Raw genomic sequence first — 15,601 nt, forward strand, 5'->3', positions numbered from 1 at the left:
ACTCTTTGTCAATAATGAACCTTTGAAATACTTTATGTGAAAGCTCATTTGTAATTGTAGATTTAATGGGATACATGGCAATATACATCCATGTATAGTGAATCATATTCACTATATATAAGGTGATTATGAAGCATATTCGCCTTCAATGTGGCAATGTTACATATAACCTGCTGTCAAGTTCAGGTTCATGTATCAATTGGCCAGGTGGTGGTGCCTGTTTGTCTGGTTGGGTAAGTACTGGCTTGCCTGTTGCTATGAGGACATTTCATGGACTTAAACCATGATTAGGTCAGCTGCATCCACAGCTGATTGCATTTGTAATCAACTAAGGGGAGTATCTTATGCAATGAATGATGCTTAATCTAATCACTGGAAGGCTTTAAAGGAGGATTCAGAAGAGACAGTTTCTCTTCCTGCTTCAGCCAGTGAGCCTCTCCTGTGGAGTTCATCCAGACCCTTTATTGGAGTCATCAGCTTCACAATGCAGACCCTTATTATTTTGGAGCAAAGCCTTACCATCTGCCATAGGTAACTACTCTCATTTTGAGAAATAGCTTTTTGGCCTGCTACTGGGCCTTAGAGACTGAACACTTAATCATGGGCCACCTAGTTACCATGAGACCTGAGTAGCTGCCTATCATGAGCTGGGTGTTGTCTGACCCACTGTCATGGTTAGGGACAGGTGTCAACTTGGCCAAGTTGTGGTACCTGTTCATCTGATTGGGCAAGCACTGGCCTGTCTGTTGCAATGAGGACATTTCATAGGATTAGGTCATGATCACGTCAGCTACATCCACAGCTGATTCCATTTATAATCAGCCAAAGGGGAGTGTCTTCTGCAATTAGTGATGCTAAATCCAATCATGGGAAGCCTTTTAAGGAGGACTCAGAGGAGACAGGTTGCATTCCTGCTTTGGCTGGTGAGCCTCTCCTGTGGAATTCATCCAGGCCATCCATTGGAGTCATCAGCTTCGCAGCCTGCCCTGTGGATTTTGGACTCTGCATTCCTACGGTCATGTGAGACACTTTCATAAATTTTATATTTGTAAGTGTTCCCTGTTGATTCTGTTTCTCTAGAGAACCCTAACTAATACACCCACCAAGCCATAAAGTTGGGCATGTGCAGCAGCACTCTATCATAAAATGGAAATGGTATATAAAAGATAGGGCCAGAGCAGGTCTCGAAGGCATAATTAAGTTACATGAGGAACTGGCCCAAATGCCCATGGTTTGCGCTTCTCTCATATCACCTTCTCTTTCCCAGACTATAGCTATGAACTCTTGGGGAGTTCCTTACAGTGAATTGACTGAGGAAGAGAAAACTTGGGCCTGGTTTACAGATGGTTCTGTACGATATGTAGGTACCACCCGAAAGTGGACAGCTGCAGCACTACAACCTCTTTCTGGGATGTCCCTGAAAGACAGTGGTGAGGAGAAATCCTCCCAGTAGGCAGAACTTCGGGCAGTGCACCTGGTTGTTCATTTTGCTTGGAAGGAGAACTGGCTAGAGGTGCATTTGTATAATGACTCATGGGCTGTTGCTAATGGTTTGGCTGAATGGTCAGGAACTTGGAAAGACCATAATTGGAAAATTGTTGACAAAGAGGTCTGGGGAAGAGATATGTGGATAGACCTTTTTGAGTGGGCTAACAATATGAAGATATTTGTGTCCCACATGAATGTGCACCAGAGGGTGACTTCAGCAGAGGAAATTTTTAGTAATCAAGTGAATAAAATGATGCGTTCTGTGGATACCAGTCAGCTTTGGTATATTGCCTTTGTTACATTTACTATAAGCATAATACAATGTTACTGCTAACTATAGACCCTAGTCTGCATTGCTTGCATTTTTTCCATTTACCATCCCATTTTCAACACCTTGCAGTGTTGATATTCATTTGTTCTCCCTCATATAAAAACATTCCTATACTCATTGTATTTAATCACCATCAGTGTCCACTCTAGGTATTGCTAAGTTGCACTGTCCTAGATTTATCTTCTATCTTTTCTTCTGGTGTCATACATGTCCCTAGCCTTCCGCTTTCAACCATACTCCCAGTCAGGTTTGTTCAGTGTACTTACAATGTTGTGCTACCATCAGATAGTATTGTGCTATCCATTTCTGGATCTTTACAATCAAACCTGTTGGACATTCTATACTCCTTCAGCCTCAAATGCCCAACCTCTTCCCTCTATCTCCTGATAACCTGTGTTCTCAACTTTAACTCTCAAAGTTTGCTTATTAATGCTTGTTTATATTAGTGAGACCATACAGTATTTGTTTCATGTCCTCAAGGTTCATCCATTTTTTTAATGCATCATGACTTTATTCTGTTCCCTTACGGATAGTATTTATTTCTATTCTTCTACAAACTTCTCTCTCCTGTTTTTTCCTATCTGCATTTACTGTTCCCTTTACATTTCTTGTAGAGCAGGTCTCTTGCTCACAAACTCTCTCAGTGTCTTTTTGTCTGAAAATATTTTAAACTCTCCCTCATTTCTGAAAGACAGTTTTGCCAGATATGGAATTCTTGGTTGGCAGTTTTTCTCTTTCAGTATCTTAAATATATCATACCACTGCCTTCTCACCTCTAGGGTTTCAGCTGAGAAATGCACACATAATCTTATTGCACTTCCCTTGTATGTGATGGATTGCTTTTTCTTGCTGCTTTCAGAATTGCCTCTTTGTCTTTGACATTTGGTAATCTAATTAGTATGTGACTTGGAATAGGTCTATATGGGTCTGTTCTGTTTGGGGTATGCTGTGCTACATGGATCTTTAATTTTATGTCTTTCATAAAAGATGGGAAATTTTCAGTGATTATTTCTTTCATTATTTTTTTCTGCCCCCTTTCCCTTCTCTTCTTCTTCTGGGACACCCATGTTTTCATACAGTTCCCTGACACCTTGCTAATATTTTTCTAATATTTTCTAATATTTTCCCTGTCTTGTTCTTTTGCATGTAGGATTTCAGATGTTCTGTCCTCTAGTTCACTAATCCTTTCTTCTACTTCTTCAAATTTACTGTTGTTTGCTTCCATTGTGTTTTTTTTTTCCCATTGTGGTTTTATCTTTTCTATTGTGCCTTTCATTCACATAAGTTCTACAATTTGTTTTTTCAAGCTCTCAGTCCTTATTTATAATTCTTTATGTCCTTCATCTCTTTTGCCATATCTTCCCTGAACTTGATTTGATTTTTTATTTGATTTGGCATGTTTGTTTTAACATCTTTAATTAGTTGTTTCAACTTCTGTATCTTGTTTGAAGTGTTAGTTTATTCCTTTGACTGGGCCATATCTTTGTCTTTCCTAGTATGACTCATAATTTTTTGCTGGTGTCTGGGCATTTGATTTCCTTGATTAGTTTATTCTGGAGTTTGTTTTCACTCTTTTACCTGGGGTTTTCTTGTTGGTTGGCTTTGTTCTTTATGTATTCTTTGGTGTTCAGTTAAACTTATTCTAGACCTCTAGCATAGTGTCTGTTTAATTGATCAGAATTTTTCAGCTCTTGTTTTTTTGGTTCTTGCCCATTTTTTTGAGGAGGGTCTCCCTGATATAATTGACCCCAATCAGATTTTCCCAAACCAGACAGGCTTAGGTCTCAGGAGGAGGGTGTAATCAGTATCACGTTTTCCTGAGGATGAGACCCAGCAGGCTTTCAGACTTTCCTGTGAAGCCTCTAGACTCTGTGCTTTTCTTATCCTGCCCAGCAGATTGTGCTTTTCGGCCCCCCAGCTGCTAACTGGCATAAAGTGGCATGGTGCCTTTAATTCTCAGCAGACCCTGTCCTGCCAGGGGTGTGGTTGAGTCAGAGGCTGAGGTAAATGGCAAGTTTAAACTGTTTCTATTTTCCAACCCCTGGGGTCTGAATTTCCTGAATGAGGGCTGCCACTTGAGCTTGGCACCATTACCATCCCTTTTCTTGGGGAAAATATACCTTTTAGGGAATTATCTTCTTCAATTGACTAGTTACTTTATCTCTCAGACCTATTTTAGCTTTTCCCTTGCCTTGGTCAGTGCTGACAACTCTCTAATGAGTTACTTAGAATAGTTTTTAAAAATCCCTTTTCAGAGCCAGTTTCCAGCCCCCAAGTTTCACCAATCAAGAGCTGGAGTTGGTACCTTGCAGTATGTGCCCTTTTTCTTGTGGCACAGCCCCTTTCTAGTATTCTGAGCTCAGCCAACTCCAAAACCCTCTGTTTTTTGTTGTTATTGTTGTTTGTTTGTTTGTTTTCCATTAGTCATATCTCCTCTCTGCTGGGAGAGATCTCAGGGTTCCTTTTCTGCTTTCTTTGAGTTTATCTGTACTTGGAGCTTGTGTTCAACAGTTTAAATTGTTAATTGAAACTGCATTTGGAGCTTACTTTCCCTTGTTCACAGTGGAGACTGCCTCATTTTCCATGGAAAAGTGTCTCCAACACAGCCTGCCTTATCAGTGGGGGAGGAGTCAGCCTCTACAGTTTGGGGCTTTACTTATCTGTTCTGCCTTGTGATCTTGGCCCTTTCACCCATTCCAGACTGGTGTATGATGTGTTTCCAGTCATGGATGTCCCCCAAACAGTTGTTCTAGACAGTTCCTGGCTGCACTAGAGGACTGACTAAATTTCTTACCTCCCTACACAGCCATCTTGCCCCACCTCTTTCTGGTTCCTTTTTGAGAACTCCCTTGCCCTTTATTCCCTGTAGTCATTGGCCCTACACCAAGAGGTTCTCTCTCGTCTTTTATAAGGAATGGGTTTCACTGATTCTGTATTCATTTACAATTCTCTATTTTGTTTGTCTTCGTTCTAATCTTTATTATTCCCTCCTTTGTGCCAGCTTTAGATTAGTTTGCACTTCTTATAGTTTCTTAAGGGCTACTCTTAGGTTATTGATTTGAAATCTTTATTTTTAACATAGGCATTTACAGCTATAATTTTCCCTTGCAGCAATTCTTCTGCATCCCATAAGTTTTGGTATGTTATGTTTTTGTTTTCATTAATCTTTAAGTATTTTTAAATTACCTTTGTGATTTCTTCTTTGACCCATTTGCTGTTTGAGTGTGTTGTTTCATTTCCATATATTTGTGAATATTATATTTTATCCTGCTAACATTATTTGTACTTTCATTCTGTTGTGTATAGTTCAGTGATTTTTCAATTTTAGGAATATTTTCATCATTTAAAAAGAAACCCCACACCCATTAGCAGTCACTCTACATTTCCCTCCACCTCTCCCCCAAGCTTAGGTAACCACTGATCTACTTTGTCTCTCTAGATTTTCCTATTCTGGGCATTTTATAAAAATGGAATCATATAATATATGATTATTTTATTTTTTGACTGGCTTATTTCACTTGGACTAATGTTTTCAAGTTTTAATCCATGTTGTAGTTTGTATCAGTACTTCATTCCTTTTAATTGCTGAATAAATTCCATGTTTGGGTAAAGCACATTTAATTATCTGATCCTCAGTGATGGACATTCAGGTTGTTTTTACTTTTGGGATATTAAAAATAGTATCGCTATGAATATTTGTGTGCAAGTTTTTGTATGGGCATATGTTTTCATTTCTCTTGGGAATATCTAGGAATGGTATTTCTGGATCATATGGCAGTGTTATGTTTAACGTTTTGAGAAAATGCCAGACTGTTTTCCAAAGTGGCTACACCATTTTATGTTCTTACTAGCAGTGTATGAGGGTTCCAATTTCTCTGCATCCTTCCCAACACTTGTTATTTTTCATTTTTTATTATAACCATCTTAGTGGGTTTGTACTTATTGACCATTTGTATATCTTCTTTGGAGAAATGCCTGTTCAGATCCTTTGCCTAATTTTTAAATTGGGTTCTTTGTCATTTTATTATTGACTTGTAAAGAATCATTTAAATTTTCTTGATACAGTTCCCTTATCATATATATGATTTGCAAATATTCTACCAATCAGTGTGTTGTCTTTTCATTTTCTTGTTGGCATACTTTAGAGCACAAACCTTTTTAATTTGGGCAAAATCCAAGTGATCTAATTTTTCTTTTGTTGACTGTGCCTTTAGTGTTATATTTAAGAACCCATTGCCAAATCTAAGGCTATGAAGATTTACCCCTAAATTTTCTTTTCAGAATTTTATAGTATTGGTATTTACATTTTGGCTTTTGATCCATTTTGAGTTAAATTTTGTGTATGGTGTGAGGTAAGGACCAACTTTATTCTTTTGTATATGGATATCCAATTATCTCAGCACCATTTATTATAATGACTATTCTTTCCTCATTTATTTGTTTTGGCACTCTATTGTTATATTTGTATTCACAATTCTATTCAATTGACGTATATGTCTGTCTTTATGCCAGTTCCGCACTGTCTTGATTACTGTTGCTTTTAAATAAGTTTTTGAATTGTGGCTTGTGAGTCCTCTAAATTTGTATTTCTTTCTCAAGATTGTTTTGGATATTTGGGGTCTCTTGAATAACCATATAACTTTTAGAATCAGTTTGCCAGTTTCTGTAAAAAGCAAACAAAACACCAGTGGGGGAAGGGTGCAAGGGAGGTTCAGTGGTAGAATTCTTGCCTGTCATCTGGGTTCGATTCCTGGCCCATGTACTTCCCAAAAACAACAGTAAGAGAACAATGATGACAACAATAAAACCCAACAAATGGTGCTGCAATAACAGGACAGTTACATGGGAAAAAGAGTGAAATGTGACCCCCATCTTGCAGTATACAGAAGCAAACAAACAAACAAACAAAAGGGATTTTGATAGGGATTGCACTGAAAGTGTAGATCACTTTGGGTAGTATTACTGTCTTAACAATATTAAGTGATCTGATCTATGAACATGGGGTTTTTTAAAAGATATTTATTTAGATCTTCTTTAATTTCTTTAAACAATTATTTTTCATTTTCAGGGTATAAATTTTGCAGTTTTATTTGTTTTATCCCTTTTGATTTTGATTGTAAATGGAATTGTTTTCTTAAATATATATATTTTATATATATAAGATATATATATATTAAATATATATATATATCATTTTTGTGGTAATTTCTTATAGCACCCTTAGAACTCTAAGGTTTTAACTCTACAATTAAACTATATTAAATATATATATATTTTGTTTTTGTATGGCAAGGGTCACATTTCATTCTTTCTCCATGTGAGTATCCCTTATTGCAGCACTATTTTGCTGAATTTTTGTTTGTTTTGGTTTTTCATTTGTTTGCTTGCTTGTTTGTTTTTTTTTGGAAGTGCGTGGGCTGGGAATTGAACACGGCTCTCCTGCATCGCAAGAGAGAATTTTACCACGGAACTACACTTGCATCTCCTGTTTTCTTAATTATATTTTAAGATTGTTCATTGCTAATTTATAGAATTGCAATTGATTTTTGTATATTGTGAATATCCTGTATTTCTTTCTATTAATTTCTAATTGCATTCAATTGTAACTGGAGAATGTACCTTTTATGACTTTAGTCCTTTTCATTTATTGCAGATTGTTTTATGGCCTAACATATGACCTATCCTGGAGAATGTTTTATGTCCACTTGAGATTTTCCTGTTGTTCGGTATTCTATGGATGTCTTTGAGGTCTGATTATTTTATAATTTTATTCAATACTTAACTTGTTGGTCTTTTTTCTTAAATGAAAATTCATTTGGGTGTATGTTTCTTTGTTTATAGTTGTTTTCTTTTAGTACAATGAAGGTATTTTACTTTCTTATTATTGATGTCTGCTGTCACTTTAATTGTGACAAAATATTCCTTTGTGGGTAGTGTCTTTTCTCTCCTTTTGTTTTTAGTATCTTCTCATTGACTTCGACATTAGGTAATTTCAGTGTATTAGAATTCTAAGGGTGCTATAAGAAATTACCACAAACTTGATAGCGTAAAACAACAGAAATTTATTCTCTCACAGTTCTAGTGGCAAGAAGTCCTAAACCAAGGTTATGGCAGTGCCATACTCCCTCTGAAGGTTCCAGGGGAGAATCCTTCCTTTCCTCTTTCAGCTTCTGGTGGCTCCAGGTGTTTCCTGGCTTGTGGTGTATATCTCTGCCTTTATCTTCACATGTGTCTTCACATGGCCTTCTCCCCTGTGTCTTTCAAATCCCACTATTTTTCCCCCTATAAGGACACCTGTCATTGGATTTAGGGCCCACAGAAAATCTAGTATGATCTAGTATGGGATCCTAAATTTGATGACATCTGAAAAGGCTCTTTATTCAATTAAGGTCACATTCACAGGTTCCAGAGATTAGGATATGGGCGTATCTTTTTTGGGGCCACCATTCAACCTGCTACATTTGCTGTGAAGTACATAGATAGATTTTTCTTTTTATTTCTCTTAGTATTTGTTGTGCTTCTTGAATATGAAAATACATGCCTTTCATCGATTTTGGAAAATTCTAATTCATTACCTTTTAGAATTTTCCTCTGCCCAAATCTTTGTATTTTTCTTTCCTAATTTTCTATTAGACATATGTTAGACCTTATCATTCTGTTCTCTTTTAACACTCCTTATTTTTCATCTATATTCTGTATTTTGTTCTGAATAACTTCTCTCCATCTATTTATTATTTCACTTATTCTTTCTCCAGCTAAATCTAATCTGCTGTTTCACCTGACCATTGAAATTTTAACTTCAGTGCTTATGTCTTTTTACTTCGATGTTGTTTGGTTCTCCTTAAAATCTCCCTTATGTCATGCTCTTTGCTCATGCTTTATAGTTGTTTCAAGATCTGTATCTGATAAATCAAATATATTAATTCTGAGGGATCTAAATCTTTGTTTCTTGTTTTTTCTCTGATTCTCAATTATAGTAACTTGTGTGTTATACTTTTTGTTCATTCTTTCATATGTATTTGATCTAAATTTGTGGGAATCTCATGATGAGTCTGGATTTAAAGAGTCTTTCTTCAAGAGACTTTTAATTTGCTTCTGCCATGCACTTCAGAGGTATTACAAATATGTGACCTCTATTTAAAGAGAATATTTTGTTTCAATTTTCCAGAGACATATATTTACTGTAGATTTGAATTCTAAACTCATGGATAGGTAAAGCTATGGTTATAACTAATCAAGAAGGGTATTCTGTGTTTCTCCTCACAAAACCCCCTTTTTTTCAACCTAGAGTTAATACAGAGACAGACATTGCTGTGAATTTTCCTTCTGGTGAAGATATTTTTTTCCCCTTAGCCCACTCTTTTGCTGAGAACATAGCTTTTTGAAGATTTTGGCTCTACAAGGGACTTCAATACCAATTCCTCACCTGACATGGCCCAACAGTATTGTCTCCACACCCTGCATGGTCTAAAAAATTCAAGGCTCTACATTTCAAGAAAAATTGGACCCTGCATTAGAGGGTCCTCATTTTTGAAATAGTACTTTTCTATATCCTTTACTGCTTACTTTGTTTTGAATCATGCAGTGTTAAATGGATAATTTAGTCAATCATACGGATAATATAATTCAAATTTACCTGTATCATTTGAATAATTGCATTAATTCCTCACACATATTGTAAAAGTTCTGTATGTACCCTAAGGTCTGGTGGTTGAATCATCTTGTTCAGATCATACTGTGGGTTTGCCTTGCTTGCAAAGTATCTTAATATAATCAATAAAGTATTAATTAGGAGGTCATTAGTTGCATACTAAAATATATGATTTGTTTAAAATGTGAGTATATACAAAATGTAATTTAGTTACAAAAAAAGTTTTTATATCAGCTTAGAAAGTGAGGTGCACAGATGTAATGATCCTTTAAGATGTTCATTGTCTAAGAATGCTTGGTTACCAATGTGATCTCAGGCACTAAATAAATACATTACTTCATTTGTTTCTAGATTCCTTCTTCCTCTGTGAAGCTGTCAAAGGAGAAGATGGCTAGGAAAGAAAATTCTTTCTGCAAATTGTCAAATTTGCAGTACAGAGTTCACAAGACTTCAACACCTGTTTGTACATCTTCCTCAATTACTGGGTATTTAAATCACTGTATTCTAGCTCTTGAATGTTGGGTTCAGACTTGGGATTTTTCTTCTCAGAATCATTTATCCATTGCACATAATAATGCCAAATAGTTTGTGCAAACTGAGAGATTATACTTCGTAGGAAGGATAGTATATTTAAAAGCATGGTACATTAATTCGAAGTCCTATGAGTGCTGATTGACCTTGCATGCCAACTCTAGGTTCTTGTACAATATACTTGACATCTCTGGACTTCAGTTTCCACATATGTACGACAAGATGGATTCTTTTTTTTTTTTTTTTTTTAGGTTGAAAGGGATTTATTATAAAGGAGGAAGTGGGGGGAGGGGGAAGAGAATGGGGGGCAGGGGAAGAGAGTAAAGGAACACTTTCTTCAAAAGCCCAAAGAAAATGTCCATCTGCATTGTGATGTGTTTCTTCTTTTATGCTTTGAAGTTTGTCATTCTTGATTGGTCCAGAATTCTGCCTTTGGTGATTCATCTGGTTGTCATTGGCTGATATTCTTGCTTCCTTCTTTTTGTGCCTGTCCTGGCCTGTTTGATTCTTATTAATGGAGCCATTCCATGAGTCCTTCTTTGATGTGGTTTCTTGTCCCAGGTAGCGTTTGGCAAGAAGCATCATGAATTGTGGCAAGGAGGAGGGGGAAAGGAAAGGGTCACGAGTCAGTGGACCAGAGTTTCAGCTGTTACTGCAGGGTGAGGAGAGGGTGGGGGCCTGAGTATTGTCCTCTGTGACCTGTCATTCCTGTTTAGTATAGATTTTGTTTATTATAGATTATTATTATATTAAATATAATAATATATTATATTATTATAGATTTAAGGGGAAGAGGCAGGGTACCATTTGTCTTTCTTAACTACTTTCTGCTGGATGGGGACAGCATTAGGGAGCTTCAGGGAAGGAGGCAGGATTTTTGATGCGATGGTAGTCAGGAGCTGCTTCATCCAGTTCTTGCCTTGCAAGTCTTTGGTAACCTAGCATGTCATTCCTGAAAGAGCTGCCAAAGGATAGTTATCCTGGGCTCAGCTGTGGAGATGGGAAGAGTTGGAGTTGAAGAGCCCAGGCCCCATCAGTCTTTAGTGGCTAGGCTGAGGAGGTCTGAGACTTCAAATCCCATAGGAGGGCTGCTTGCCAAGGATGGCTGTCTATTCTGTGGTGAGAAACCAAAGGACAGTCAGCTTTCCAGTGTCCTGTCTTGTGGCAAAGAGGGCAAGGTCCTTATAGTAGGAGAGGTATTCTGGTGTTGGGTGCCAGGCACAGTGAAGTGAAAGGAGGGGTGCTCAAGCTACGGTGGAGAGTGAGGACATAACTGGTTTCAGCACCAAATGTTAGAACAAATTGGGGGATTCGGTCCAACACTCATAACTACACAGGGAGCTAAGTTTGAAAGGGGTTTATTATAAAGGAGGGAGGGGGAGGAGGAAGGGGAAGCGGGGCAAGAGGAAGAGGGGGAGGGGAAAGAAAGTAAAGGAAATCTTTCTTCAAAAGCCTGAAGAAAATGTCCACCAAGGTGGATTCTTAATAGTTCTTTCAACAATGAAATTTTGAATTTTAGTTATATGCTTGCTTGGTATCAGATGAATCACTTACTAATTGATGGATGATAGAATCTTGAATTCTTTGGCTATTTAAAGATGTTCTTATTTGATTTATTATAATAACTTTCTTAGAAATTGCTGTTACTTACATTAAAAGTAGGAAGGTTTGGACTACAGCTAAAAAATAGAGTGGGACGTGGGCACTACTTACTCTAGGGTAAGTTCCATTCCATGGTTAAATATCATGTCAAAGAAATAGAGTAGGAATGCAGGAGTGAAGAATATGGAATTCCCTATCACTTGGACATTTCTTCAAGAAAGGCTCTTTTAAAGAATCTCAGGCTATTGAGAGCTTGTTATGGTAATATTTTTAAATGGGATTTTGTGCATTACCTTTGCTGTTTTCTAATAAATCTTTTTTTTTTCAACAGGAAAAAGGAAATGCTTTCTAATCTCTCCCTGACATTATATGATGAAATACCCCAAGGAGATTTGTTCTCACAAGAATTAAATGGTAATAACATGTTCTAGTTTAATCCATAAGAGAATAGTTAAATCCATTTTTTGCTGTATTGGTAACATAGACAAAATATATTTTATATATACTTATTTCAGTTTAAATATTTTTTTTGAAAAAAGTTAAGGTATTACATATGCATAAATTCATAAACATTAGAGTAACTGATTCTCTGGAATTCAGTGGATATTTAAGCTCACATTACCCTTTGTGACTTCTTGACACTGACTTCCACCATATCTTGAGCTTCCACTTCATGTTATGGAATAATATAGCATCTAAATTATTCTTCCTCTCCATTTTTAACCCTGGTCATCATTTTAGGCATCTTGATGTCCAAGGAGATGACTGGTAGAGTACTCTAGCGTCATACTTTTCAAAACCAATTACTTTACTTCTTCTTCTCTCATCAATGCTCAGGGCCACAAATTGAACATTGTTAGCTTGGTGAAATCTGACTTTAATATCTTGTTCTCTGCCCACAACCTTATACTTCCTTGTTTTTTTATTTAAAGTTTTATTCCTTTTGCTTCCACATTTGATACCACAATGAGTATGTGATTTCCAACTTCAGTTGCCCTTAGCACCAGTTGGCAATACTTTGGTTTTGGTCAGATCCCTCTTCTGTGTCCTTTCGTGCCTATTCCAAACCTTCACTACTCTCAAATCCCTGACTACATATAGCCTAATCCTTCCACTCTTAAGAGTTGACTTTGTGTTTTTAGAGAGAGTTAATAAAGGTTCTTGGGCATAATCTTCCTGAACTCTTTGATATTCATTCCTATATAATGAACAAGATTCTTCCCTCTTCATTGCAGAAGGTTCTCTTTCATCAGGCTACTCCATTTACTTGTTACTTGAATCTGATTTTCTTCTGCTTCTTGAGGGACTATGCTTTGTCGATTTTATATACTATATTTTTCAAAGAAGCATCTTGAGTTGTTTTCATTAATTGCTACATTCATTCACTTCTTCCCATTTCAGTTTTCAGCACATTGAAATCTGGCTTCCATCTCCAACACTATTGTAATTGTGTAAATCTCCTATTATTAAAGTCACTATATTCATTTTTTAGTCTTTTTCACATAGTTAACACTGTCATCTATTGCCTTCTGAAAAAAAAAAAAACCCAGTGTAGTATCCACTGAACTCAGTTTGATTCAGTTCACAGATAGTCTCAATATCTCAATATTTTGAGAATCTATTCTGAATTAGGCACTGGTAATAAAAGAATGAAAAAGCTTGCCTCCTAGGAGCTGACAGTTTAATGAAGAATTTTCACATACAAGCAACCACTATATTGAAAACTTTGAGATATATACCAAGTGCTATGGTATCACAAAGGAAGAATTGATCATTCCCAAGGAAATTTGCTATGTGAGCATTGGATGGCTTTTTTGAGAGTTTCTGGGAGTTTCTTAGGGAACTATGGCAGATTTAGAGGTGACTGGCCCCAGATACACCTGAATATGTCATGAAATAGATTTTAAAGCAGAAATGGAAAATAAGATTTGCTCTCCTTTCTTTGTGTATATTATTATATATATTTTTTCTTGAGAAAAGGTGGGGCAAAAGGATAGTTCTTCTTCATTCATTAATTAAATGTTTTGTTATGGGGTGGGCCACGGTGGCTCAGCAGGTAAGAATGCTTGCCTGCCAAGCCCGAGGACCCGGGTTCGATTCCCGGTGCCATGTTAAAAAAAAAATGTTTTGTTATGTGTATTTGGCACTTCATAAAGCCTGTAAAATTTTTAGCAAAATTAGAAGTGGTAAAATTTATGTAAATGATCTGCCAACGACCCTACGCACTTTGAAGATTTGTATAAGTGATTCAGAAATGCGACAGGCATTAAAGACTATTGATATGATGGTAAGTTCTGTGTTTTCATTATTAGTCTAGGGATGTACAGACATGGTTATGAGTTTATGTTGGTCAGATTAATTGCAAATGGTAGGAAAGCTGAGCTTTAAAAATCTGCTCTAAAAACATCATTTTTTTGGTACATTCACAATAAATGACAAAAATTGGGCCTCATGTATGTGACATTGGATTGGATTATGACATATTCATCATTGGTCCATGTATGGCCTACTTTTATTTAGTTATTTAATATTATTTTAATAATGGAACATTATTAAACTAGGACCTTGACAATAACTTTTATCTAACCATGAAGTCTCCCAAACTCATTTTGCTCCCTCCCCCAAAGTGAGGTAAACATTATTCTGAATCCTGTGTATATCATTCTCTTGCTTTCCTTTTTATATAATTTTATTGTCTAGGTATGTATTTTTGTAAACTCTTTTAAACGTTTTAGTTGTCTCTAACTTTACTGAGAGTTAAAATTGTGATTATGATCTTTTGGGACTGTTTTCATTTAATATTATATGGCTAAGATTTATTCATGTTGTTGCATGCTGCTTTAATTTACTTAATTGTATAATATTATCTTGTATATATATATCATCCACTCTCATTGCTGGGAACTTCAATAGTTAAATAGTTTTAACTATTGAGAACAGTGTTTGCCATGAGTATCTTGTACACATTTCCTGAAGTACCTGTACTAGGGTTTCTCTTGGATATATAGTTACAAGTAGAGTTGTTGAACTACAGATATGAATTAATGGCATACTGTTTTCCAAAAAAAATTGCTTAATTTTGCACATTCAACAGCAATGTACCAAAATAAGATATCCTGTGGACCCAATTTACTGCTCACATGATGTTTTCAGACTCTTAAGTTTTGCTAATAGTATGAGTATGAATTGGTATTATGGCACAGGGAGAATTTAAAAATGGCAGAAAATGTTGGCTATCAAAGAAGGAACTGGTATATTTGACTATATTAAAATTAAGAACTTTTGTTTATCAAAAGACAGCTTAAAAACAAAAAAAACAGCTTAAAGTGAAAAAGCAAGTTATGAACTTGATGATATTTGCAATTCATACAGCTGATGAAAGATTAGTTTTAAGAGTGTTTAAAGAACTCATAAAAATAAAAAAACAGTAGAATAGAAAAAGCAGGAGACATGAACAAGTATTTCACAAAAAAGAAAACATATATGGCCAATACATATGATAAGATGTTCAAGGAAATGCAAATCAAGATCCTAATAACATTTTCAACATCTAGAAATATAATTATTTATTTACATACTTAATGCAATGTCTGATGCTTTTGCAATATCTAATCCTTTAGCCAAAGAAGCAAATGATAGAGAACTCATTATATTTGCAGGCTATCCCAAACTTGTTAAGAAGGAAAGACAAATTTAGCATAAAAACAACATATATAAGTGGAAGGAGTGGTCAGAAACACATAAAATAAACATAGCATACCCAAATGCAAAATTGTACTCTAAAATTTAAAATATTAGCCTGCTTGAATATGTGGATTTACCATTGTAAAAAAAAAGTCATAGATGGAAATTCTATAAGTCAAAATTAACTACAAGCAGAATGCTAATAAACAGTAGTAAACTGACAAGTGCAAAAATAATATGCATCCAAATCATCTCAACATTTTTTGAGTGTCTATCGTATGGCAGCTTTAGGTATAAAAATAAATAAATAGGAG

The 15,601-nt window shown here is 35.9% G+C and overlaps 1 long non-coding RNA gene across 15 annotated transcripts in view; it reads left to right on the forward strand.

The window, feature by feature from the left end:
- Positions 1–15,601, forward strand: part of LOC143686962 (uncharacterized) — a 47,419-nt gene that overhangs the window by 18,339 nt on the left and 13,479 nt on the right. For 14 of the 15 annotated variants that reach the window (XR_013177333.1, XR_013177335.1, XR_013177326.1 and 11 more), the window contains 3 exons: positions 7,473–7,567; positions 9,822–9,955; positions 11,935–12,017. This is a non-coding gene — a long non-coding RNA (uncharacterized LOC143686962). The remainder of the gene's footprint in view (positions 1–7,472; positions 7,568–9,821; positions 9,956–11,934; positions 12,018–15,601) is intronic. The other variant, XR_013177336.1, reaches the window with a different exon arrangement.

Source organism: Tamandua tetradactyla, chromosome 6 (genome assembly GCF_023851605.1).
Source record: "Tamandua tetradactyla isolate mTamTet1 chromosome 6, mTamTet1.pri, whole genome shotgun sequence".
In the NCBI taxonomy this organism is placed as follows: domain Eukaryota; kingdom Metazoa; phylum Chordata; class Mammalia; order Pilosa; family Myrmecophagidae; genus Tamandua; species Tamandua tetradactyla.